Genomic DNA, 12,055 nt, shown 5'->3' with positions numbered 1-12,055 from the left:
AAGAACCAATAAAATAAAGATGAAACTACTTGAAGATCAGTTCAGTGCTAGAGGAACAAGCATCTTTCATATCAGTTACTCAAGGAATCTGGATATGCAGTATTTGATCCAGAAAACCAGTAGCATTCTTTACAAATCCTGGTACATTACTTTTTCTAGTTGTTAGTTGAGTTATCCTCTCTATTTAATTTGTTTGTTAGGTTTAACAATCAAATAGGGGGAGATTATTGGTGAGACTGCGTAGCTGTATGAACAGTTACGTGATAACTCAACACGATAACAACACTAGAACATGACAGGTTAATAATAATACGTCTACACAAGAAAACAAGGTTGGTTGCAAAGGGTTATTCACAACAAGAAGGCATTGACTATGATGAGACTTTTATACCAGTTGCAAGACTTGAGGCCATCAAAATTTTTCTGGCCTATGCTGCTCACATGAAATTCAAGGTGTTTCAAATGGAGCTGAAGAGTGTGTTTCTGAATGGTAAACTTGATGAGGAAGTTTATGTTGAATGTTTTTGTTTCTGATTGGTGAATGAATTGGGAATGATCTCAGGACAATTCTCAACTACTAATGAATAAGTTATGTTTTGTAACAGGCATATGAGTTCAGAGTTTGTTATCTTTTTCTATGAATCAATATTTCTTAAATTCTGATAATTTTGTTAAACACTGATGTTATGTATTCATGCTATTTATCACTTAAAATTCATATAGAGTATTAAACTCTAATAGTTTACTCCCTACAATAGTTGCATGATAAACTCTGATGATATGACTAGGTATTGTTGTCAGTCAAACAACGATATTGACTAATAAACTCTGACATTAGTTAATTAAATACTGATAGTGGTCAAATTATGATTGACTATTAAACACTGATGATTTTTGAATTTATTCAGAAAATATCCAAGTCAGTATTTTAATTAAAATAATAATTATGACTTAATGGGTGATTTGATGCAAATGATTAAAAATGAGTAGTTTGTGGCGTATGTACATGGAAACGTTTCTGTAATCACAACACATTACCTTGTGTAACCGTGCACATCTTTAATACTCCTAATTATATGTTTATTGATTATTTTACTGAGCAAATAACATCTTGCCATGTGTCCCACTAATTTAAACCATTTGTGAGTAATAGAGTACAGAGTTATACAAAATCAATTTTTGATTTTAAAATTATCACCTTATCTCTAATCAAACTCTTTTCACTCTCTTACTTCTTCTCATCTCTCGATTAAACTCTGATACCCTAATCAGTTTTTTAGGTTTTTCACAAAAAGTTCATCATGACTTCACCAGTTGCAACCAAGACTTTCACTTACAATGGTGCTAAGTTTATACCAAACAACTATGCAGCAATTCTGGACAAGACTGGTGTCAACACTGACTATAACATCTTTCAGGATTTGATGGCTACAAGCAAGGTATGGTATACTCTTACAAACCCTATAGTTCTTTCTGGGGACAATGTTCTTGAAGAACAGGTATTTATGATGATGATGGTGAAAGTGGTACTCCCAGTATTACTTTCGAGCACAATGGAGAAACCAAGGTTGTAACACCTCAAACAATTCGAGACACTCTTCATCTTCCTACTCATCCATCTTACACTACCTTCATTGGTGATGTTGAAATAAAGAGATTCTTCACAAAGATTGGATATGACAAAAATTTGAAGAATACGGGGCAATTAAAAAGGTAAGGGCTTCGCAAAGAATAGAATTGAAGAGAAGAAAAAGCTACTATGGGAAAGTAAGACACCAACGCCAAAGAAAGATTCTTCTGAGACCAATAACAAAATCTACAGTGGTAATTCACAAGCCAGAATGGATGGCAGAAGAGGTGGCTTGGGTCTTCCAAATGTTGATAACTTCACAGGAAATGCTTTAATTCTAAGGGAGCCAGGGAATCTGACATGGATAGGTGAAAATGTGAAGCTTGAAGATCTACAGAAGATTATCTCTGTTCAAATTGTGCTTTATTTGTATGACACAAATAAGCCAAAAGAAAAGATGCCATATTTTCTTGAATCAGGAAAAAAGTTGAAGATTTCACAGGAACAAATGAGAGACAAACCATGGCAGGAGTTGGAATATATCACAACTTTATTAAAGGTAATTAACTCTACAACTGCTAGGTGGTCTACTTTTTTAAAAGACTTGGTATCCAGAAAGCAGAAAGGAATGCTCATCAAATCAAAATACATTTCAAAGTACATTGATGAAAATGGTCACACTGTTGATATGCCTAAAGGAGGAGCTAGAGTAACTATATCTATTGGGATTAAAATTCTTACTTTTAATCTAAATGGTAAGAAAGTTGGGTTTCTGAAGCTAAATGACTTGTCACTTGGCAGATCCAACATCCATGACCTCAGAGCAACTATCTATCAAAATGATGAGTCTACAGAAGGGCTGAGGATATCAAACAGAGGATGGAAATGTATTTGAATGTTCTTGAAGAAAATCTACTCAAGAAATTCTTTGATGATGCTACTGGATTTGCCAAAGTTGAAGACTGGAGATAAATTCTGATACACTGAATTTAGTGTACACTTATTAATATTTCTGCATTTAGATAATTTTGACATCATCAATTAGGAACTTGTGCATAATTTACTTAATACACAAGTTGGGGGAGATTGTTGGAAATAATTGATGATATCAGAGTTTATGATCAATGATATCAGAGTTTATTATCATAAGTCTCATGAGATTAGAATTAAACCTTTAGCAATTTCTTCTGTGATATCAGTTGCTCCTTAATATTTTGTATTTGTTCTTCTGTTTGTCATAATAACTCAAGTAAAAGTTAATTTTCACATGCATTATTGATATATTCAGAATTTAAGTATGTATTGCAAAATTGAAGATGAACAGTCACAAGTTATAAAGCACTTAATAGTAAAAGAATAATTAACATGCATCACACTTTAAAAGAATTTGAGCAACACATTCTCATTAATGATTGAAGATGAGTATAAGATACAAATATAGAATAATCCTAACTCCTAAAAGCTAGAACTATTCAGTCTTCATCTTCTTTGCATCCTGCTCCTTCTTCATCGCCCGATGATAAAAGATGCGAGACATAGAGCCTGCAAGAGAAATAATATTCTTTTGCAACTCTAGAGCAGACAGACGTTGTTGTTATGCCAAATCAACTTAGCGTTCTTCCTCCAATATGGTCTCCAGTTGGAAAAACTGGAGATCCGTTTGTTGCTCGAACGAGAGACTATCTTAAACTGACACTAGAATGTCCTGAGGATGATAGATAAGTTAGTTGATTTGAACTCGAAGTCCAAACATGTCATAGTAAATACGACCCTCAACTTGGATGTGATCAAGGTAGTACACTATTCTGCGAGAGCGAGTGAAAAACTTGGATAAGAATATTTGAAGTTAAAGATGAAGAGTTGTGTTTAGCAAAGAGTGAGTTCTTTGTAAGATGACTTACATGTTTTTATAGGAGAAAAAGAAGAAACAGAAGAGACGCTTTGACAACCGGGTAATAATTACTACAACGTGCAAGATCTTACGCGTATCTAGATAAACAAAAGTAAAGTCTCTTTTCTAATCTCCTATTCCCAATATAAAAATAGATACTCAATCATTTTTACAGATATGCACGTCATTAGTTACGGTAAAGACCTAATGAAGATGCCCTCACTATCAGTTTTATTTCTGAACACCCACTTTGTACCAACAACTAATCTATTCTTTGGTCTTGGCACAAGATTCCAGACTTTGTTCCTTTCAAATTCATTGAGCTCCTCTTGCATTTCTGTGATCCAGTCAGCATCCTGAAGAGCTTCTTCCACTTTTTTTGGTTCAGTTTGAGATAGAAAAGAATGGTAGAGATATTTATTTTGAGTGACTTTTCTGGTCTTTACACCACTATCAGGATTTCCAATGATCAAGTCAGGTGTGTGTGACTTAGACCATTTTCTTGAAGATGGGAGTTGACTTCTTGAAGTAGAACCTCCACCTTGATCCATGAACTCTCTTAAATCTCTTTGACTAGTACCACTGTCACATCCTGATGCTCCCCCTGAATCAGTATTTCCTGTGCTATCAGTAATTGATCCATCAGAACTTGAGGAATTTGTGTCTGATGAATTATTTACCGATGTCTCTTGAGTTGAATCACTTGTAGAAGACTCTTGATGTAAATTATGTTGTTCCCCCTTAACATATGCTTCACTATTTGCAGAATTTCCACTGTTATGTGGATCATCAGAGTTTAGAGTGATATCAGGATTTACTATATCAGGATTTGTCAGAATGCCAGGATTTAACTGTTCAGCATATGGTACTTCATTTTCAAATCTCAACTCATCATGGTCATCTGCATCTTCTAGACCTATGATTTTCTTGTCATCGAAAGAGACATGTATAAACTCCATGACTGTCCTTGTTCTCGGATTGTAAACTCTGAAGGCTTTTGTAGACAGTGGATATCCCACAAAAATGCCTTCATCGGCTTTTAGATCAAATTTGGTAAGCTATTCTGGATGAGTTTTGAGAACAAAACACTTGCAACCAAAAATGTGAAAGCATTTCAAATTTGGCTTCTTTCCCTTTACCATCTCAAAAGGTGTTTTACCATGCCTGTTGATCAATGTTGCATTTTGTGTAATATCTGGATGATATCGTGTAATTATTTTTATCAATAAATAAATATTATGTGTTTATTATATGAATTTTTGGTGAATTATCTGTTAAGTGGTATATGTGTTTGGATGTTTAAATGTGATAAAATTTGAGTATTTTATTTTATATGTCCAAACCAAAGTATAGATAATTTTGATATCTTTCTATTAATTTTTATGTTGTTATATGATTTTATAAAGGATTTATGGATTTAATAAATTATTTTTTCGAGTATTACAAATTATTTGTATAATCGGGAATTGACCGACTTCAACCTTTCTAACTTAATTTGAATATTCTGAGCATTTTCCATATTTTGACTTTTTCGATCCGGAGTACGGTTTTACCTATGCGGGTCCCGGCGTAAATTTTTTGATACAATATTTATTTCGATAAATCGATAAAACCCGTATTTTCGAGAAACGGAATATTTTGATTAAACTATTATATTATCTTCTCGTAATTCGTATAACCAAAGCGCTGAGACAAAGTCTGTATTTACAAAAAGCCTGATTTTGATAATTATCCTAAAACCGGTACGGAATTGGATATGTTTTATTAATACTTAGCGATTAAGTATTCTATTTTTATATCCGGTATGATTCAACGGGGTACCAATATTCCGAAAATATAAATAGCCCTCACCATATTTTATTTTGTGCAAATAATCATTTGCAAAGAGTAAAAATATATAATTTTCAGAGAAAAACCCTAAATTCATAGTGTTCTTGAGAATCAAACTGTAATTTGAAGGTGTTATTGATATCCGATATCGGAGATCTAGTAATAAAAGAAAAGGTCTTGGAGAGTACTATCAGATTCTACCATCCATACTACTGCAGAATCAATTGAAATTTTTCTATAATTTTATTTAAATTCGAATTATTTTGGATTAAATTATGAATTTTTGATTTTGATGTTGTTTGTATGATTTGATGATTGCATGTCGTAGATAATTTGATTCTGATCATTTTGGTATGTCATATGTTGAATTTGGAGTCCAATAACATGTCCAAATCTGTGTTTGACTTTCGAATTGTAAAATTAGGGTTTATAACCCGTATGAATGTTTTCAATTGAAAATTAGGGCTTTTTGATCTAGGGGTTATTAGGTTGATTGATTAATACAAACGTGTAGAGATTGAAAAGAGGAATCGATTGATGGTGGTTTCATGAACAAACAATACCGAATTGGGCTGACCAGAGAAAAGAAGATCTCATCGGCCGGCGAGATTTCTTCAAGCTTTTTCGGCCAACTCCGAGGTTATTTGATTGATTGAGTTACATGGTTAGATTTCTTGTGAATTGTAGAGTATTTCTGGAGGTGAAGGAAGCCGGAGGGTACCGGAATCGTGTTCTCTGACGAACCCCGATTATTTTCCGGCGAGCCCTATAGTTTTTTGTAGTTAGGTCCCTGAACTTTTGAAGATGGTGAAATTTAGTCCCTATAGTTTGTAAAACTTGAAAAAATAAAATAGGATTCCTATTTTAAAATTATTTAAAAATTATATTTTCTATTTATTTTAATTTCAGAAATTCATTTTTTATTATTAAAAATTCCAAAAATTATTATTTTAATTCCGAAAAATAATTTTAATTCAAAAATAAATCTGAATTATTTAATTAATTAATTTTAGTTGATATTTAATTATTTAATTGGTCAATTAGGTTAAATATAATTGATTAATTGATTAATTAATTATTAATCAATTATTATTTAATTATTTAATTAGATTTAATTATTTTTTTTTGATTTAAAAAATTCTGAAAAATAGTTTCGAGTTTTAAAATATTATTTTAAATTGTTTTCAAGGCTCAATAATTATTATAAATGATTTTAAAGTTAGATTCGGGTATTCGAACCCTTTTAATTGTTAATAAATGATTCGTAGACCCGTTTTAATTCCGAAAAATATTCAAAAATTTGTATTAAATAGTTGGAAAATCATTTTAACCCTGAATCTTCTTTGAAAATTATTTTTATCGAATATCTTACGTGTTATGTGCTATATGTGATCTAATTGATGTGTAATCAGCTTATGCGTATGTTATTTGACGGTTATTGTCGTAACTTTCAATCTGTAAGTCGGATTTGGGTGAAACGGAGGGCAGATAAAAGTTTGTAATGAATAGAATAAGTGAGAATGAGTATTGAGAGATACTTGTGATGTCTAGCAGATAAAGCGAAGCATAGAAAGGAAAAGCAGATAGTCAGTGATTAGGAGTCGGTGAACGAGAACAAGTGAAGCGTTAGCGGATTGAGATAAGGCAAATGATTCATAAACTATCTTGATATGTGTTGGAATAGTTCTGGTTTATATTGCAAGTACTTTGAAGTATTTAACCCTAAACCCTGATTCCAGTTATTGATTTTGAGTCGTAAGCCTTATTCTTTGTAAAACATTGATTGTTGAATACCTAGATACAAACTACAGATATACGATATTACTTCACAAATACATACAAACTATATACCGATCACTGAACCGGAATTGTTTAACATACAAACATTTATACCTTATACATCAGAAGATTAATCATTATAACCACGAGACCTTGATTCTTCTGTTTTTACCGGCTTATAGCCAATCTTTGTGCTTACCTTGTTATACCCTTTTGGTGATTGCAAATCACCTTATGCATGAAGAAAAATGTTGTTTATGATTCTGTTTATTGATTTACATTGTTTATTCTGTTATTGTTATAGAATTGGATTATTTTATAAATGTGGACCAGATTCTTGGTCAGACCAGACTCGTGGTTGTATTAGGACAATGTGTGCCTTAGATCCTGTATATAGAGCAGAGTTGTGTGTGTTGCTCGGGGTTAGTGCGTGAATGATCAGCAGCCTAACCTTGTTTTTTTAAAAAAATAAAAATTGAATATCCAATTCTAACCATTTCTTATTAATAAAACTTAATTCCTTAAATCATTTCATTTGATAACTGTTTAATCTCAATATTATCACTGTGACTTGTTGAGCTGGTTAGCTCACTCTTGCGAATATATTTATGTTATTTTCCAGTTAAGAAGGAACCTGTTGGTAGCGAGGATCCCCAGTCAAGTGTGCGAGCTAGGATTCCAAGTTAAGACGGCATAAGCTAGCTGAAGACTTTTGTAATACTTTAAATTTGAAAGTTGTAATAATGTTTACTAATCGGATGTAAGTTAAACTAGTTGGGTTTTGGAACCTTTGTAAAATAAGTAAGGTTGTATCTTGTGTGCATACTTTAGCCTGTTGCAATCCATGGATTATTGGTAAGTAGGGTCATTGCATTTATTATTATCATAAGCAGGTTTATAAATGGTGTGTGTGTGTTGTGAACCCCAAACTTCTGATCCAGGTTTCGAGGGTGTCACGGGTTTGGTATCAGAGCTACAATTTATAAGTCACTGACACAAGGCTAGATTGTCGGGAATGGGTAGAGGGATAGGATTAGAACTAAGAAATAGAGAGATAGAACATCGAGAGGTTGAGTGCGACTGTATAGTAGGTGTTAGAATGATTCGTGTTGTGATTCGAGATTCTTATCTTGTGATGTGATTTTCAGATAGCAGCGATGGTAGATTCCTTTATTACAGTACCATCTGATCATTCTGAGCCTTCAGTCGGAGGACCATCATCTGATCCAGGCCCTGTTCTTCCACCGGTATTAGCTATACTACCTCATATTGTGACGGCTGCACCACTGCGAGCTATTACACCCCCTAGTATGAGGCCACCTATCCGAGGACAGATCCAGGAGTTACTTTATATCATCCGTACCAGAAATATCGAGAGATTAGAGAGAGTACTTAGAGAGAGGATCCAGGTGTTTCGGAGATCAGCTGCTATTAGGATAACTGGATCTACCCATGAGGATATCACCCTTGACTTTCTTGTGGAGTGGGCTAAGTGGGTTTTACCTCGCTGGGTTCTTAACAATTTAATGGGATCCCTAGGCATCTTTTAAGCCTAACATAATAAGTGTGAAAGGGACTTGCGTCTTTGTCCACTTCACCAATCTCAAGAAAACATTCTTTTATTTAAAGAGCAATTATCTTTTATAAAACTGAAGCCAAGGAGAACTTTACAAAGATCTAAATAAAAATGGGATTAAATCATCAATCAAGGATTTCGAGTTAAGAAACTCTTATCAGAATGATGTGACCTCTCACTAGCAGGGTTTTTAAGGATAGTTAGCAAAGGTTTGATAACCAAGGAAGAAAGTATTAAAAAAGAGTCATAACGTTGTTCCACTAGATAAAGGTCTCAAATTTGAGGGTTATATATGGGATATATCTAGTGACAAAAATTGGGTATGATTGTAAGGATTTATGTAAAGAGTTGGTAACTCGGAGTTGTAAGAGTAAAAAGAATAGCGGTTAATCAAGAGAGATTACATTATCATAGCATATGAGGTTTTATAGTTTATAAGGGTGTGATTTTTATAAGCACATAAACAGACTCAAAACAAGTCCAATAACCGTAAGCATGACACATCATTTGCAATATCTCAATCTAAAATCAGAATATTTGTAACGATATATCATGGTGACAAAAATATTAACGATCATTATACGAGCATGCTATCATGATTCAAAAGAGTGGTTCGGTACACTTGCAATATATATATATATATATATATCTTAATGAACACATCACTAGAACGATGAGGGAAAAACACTTGTACAAAAATAGAATTAACAAGGGGGACACACTTGCCTTAAGAAAACTTTCAAACTTAAATTATCACAAAAGTCTTCAGCTAGCTTGTTCCATCTTAACCTGGAATCCTAACACGCACACTTTGTGACGGCCTCAACCCCGGGGTCAGGAGTTGACGTCATCAACAACAACAACAACAACCATAGTAATACCAATTTAATGATAAAATATAATTATTGTAATTATAAAACCACAAAAACAATTTTAGAGACATTTCAAATACTTATGCAAATAAATTTGCATTATATTCACTTTTAAAAGTGAAAAAAATTCAATACAACTCCATAATTAATTATACGAACAACCCGGTACCCCATAAATCACACCTACACAATAATAAAACATACCATGCTGACAAAAGCTATTCACATATTTTATTTATTTAATAATTCCATAATTACACATTTAAATATAATAATAATGAAAATATATGAGTCGTTACACACTTGACCGGGGATCCTTGCTACCAACAGGTTCCTTCTTAACTGGAAAAGAACATAAACAGATTCGCAAGAGTGAGCTAACCAGGGATAGAATTGGATATTAATTTTTTATTTTAAAAAAAACCAAGGTTAGGCTGCTGATCACCCGAGCAAGGCACACAGTGATAAGTGGATTTTTTATCTACTTGGAAAGCTTCATTACAAGCTCCAGTTGGTTTTTGGACTCAAGTTATTGATATTTTTGTTATGTTTTTGTGTTATTGCATTTAAGGCATCAGTTAAATGAAGAAAGGAGCTTTTCAAGGAAATATGCTGAAAAGAGCTAATAATTGGAAGCCTAGGCCATTCTCAAGTTGAAGATAATTTCTTTAACTTCGCGTGAGCAGTTGAATTGCCTAATTCTGACAAGCAGAATTCAAGATACGGCCAAAAGAAGAAACTGCAGAAAAGTTCAGAAGTCAGGCGCGACCGCCCCAAAAACCAGCGCGGCCGCCCCGCCTTTCTGCCAAAAAAACAGCGCGCCCGCGCTGATTTGAGCGCGGCTGCCCCACCCCTTTTTCATCAGAATCCTGATTTTAGTAGAATTTGATGATTTTGAGGGTCCAGGTCCACTAGGGGCTTATATATACCAATAAAAAGATGTTTTTAACAACAAGGAGCCAAGAGAGAGCAATAAGAAGACCTAGAGAGCACAAGACGGCTACAGAGATGACTTTTGTTTTCTTTACTATAGTTGATACTTGGATGCTTGTTTTCGATTTGTCTTTGAACCCTAACACTCTTATATTGTTTACTATCAAGTTTTCATTGGAACCTATAGTGATGATGAGTTCGGTTATGAACTAATCGTTATCGTGAGGTTCTAACAGATTTACTTATAAATTTTTATAGTTAATTTGTTTTAATATATTGGTGTGTGGTGATTGATTGATATCCTAGTATTGGTTGTGCTTATTCGTCTTATGTGCGTAGCTAACATATAAGATAGCGTGTTAATCTATATTGAAGCGATAGTGAATATAGAGGTTTAGAACTTTCCATGTTAGCATAGGTTCATGTATAATTGTACGCATGATTCGTAGGTGATTTTAACCATCTTACTTGACATATGTAATCACGATAGATAACTTGCGCATTAAACTTTTATGTTGTCAAATTCTATAGACATATAGTGTCTCAACATAATTGGTGTCTATTCAGCTTATATCTCTTTTGTGGATGTCTGGTAGTAGGGTATTCGTATAATGAAAGTTGGCGTTTACTAGTTTCGTGTTATCTGATTAGTTGTCATCACCATTGCATGCTAAGGTTAAGAACAATGACTTTGAATGAAGTATTTAATGAAGTTAGAATCCCATGTTTGTCTCATATAGTTAATTCAATCACTTTTATTCTTAGTTAATTGCATGTTAGTTTAATCTTAGTTATAAACATCTCAACTTGTTATTATCTTAATATTGAGTGATAGCCATCCATTGTTACATAGGTGCATAATCTTAAGTTAATTAAAAAGAGTTTATGTGGGAACGAATCTGATATTTATCTTATACTACTTGCGAACGCTTATACTTGCGTGTAATTTTAGCGCGTGTTTTTGCCCTAACAAGTTTTTGGCGCCGCTGCCGGGGACTCAGTGTTAATTTTTAGTTTATGTGCTTGACATCAGTGGTCGTTAAAGTTCACTGACTCGGACTCTTTTACTTTCACGGTTTACTTGTTTGTGTTTCAGGTACTCATTACAATGGGAGATCCAGCAGTATCAACGAAAGCGTTTATGGATTTTCTCAACCCAAGATCAATGACATTCAATCTAGCATTTTCAGGACAGCGATCACAGCTGATACCTTTGAAATCAAGCCTGGCATGATTCAGATGGTACAAAATTCAATCTAGTTTGGGGGTTCTCCAACGGAAGATCCTAATATGCATATTAGGGATTTCATCGAGATCTATGCCACCTTCAAGTTCAATAATATTTCTGAAGATGCTGTGAAGCTAATACTTTTCCCTTTTTCTCCGGGGAATAAAGCTAAGTGCTGGTTACACTCTCTACCAGCAGGTTCTATCACTACTTGGGAGGATCTCGGTCAGAAATTTCTTACTAAATTCTTCCCTATGGTGAAGACCGCTACAATGAGGAATGCTCTTACTTAATTTGCGCAGCAATCGGGAGAATCTCTATGTGAAGCTTGGGAGCGCTACAAGGAGATGCTTTGGAAATGTCCTCATCATGGAAT

At 33.7% G+C, this 12,055-nt stretch overlaps 1 non-coding gene across 1 annotated transcript; it reads right to left on the bottom strand.

The window, feature by feature from the left end:
* Positions 1-11,948: 11,948 nt before the first annotated feature.
* On the bottom strand, positions 11,949-12,055 carry LOC141716387 (small nucleolar RNA R71). The gene has a single exon (XR_012573099.1). It is a non-coding gene; the product is annotated as a small nucleolar RNA R71 (small nucleolar RNA).

Source organism: Apium graveolens, chromosome 3 (genome assembly GCF_009905375.1).
Source record: "Apium graveolens cultivar Ventura chromosome 3, ASM990537v1, whole genome shotgun sequence".
NCBI lineage: Eukaryota > Viridiplantae > Streptophyta > Magnoliopsida > Apiales > Apiaceae > Apium > Apium graveolens.
This window is presented reverse-complemented; position numbering and strand designations above follow the sequence as displayed.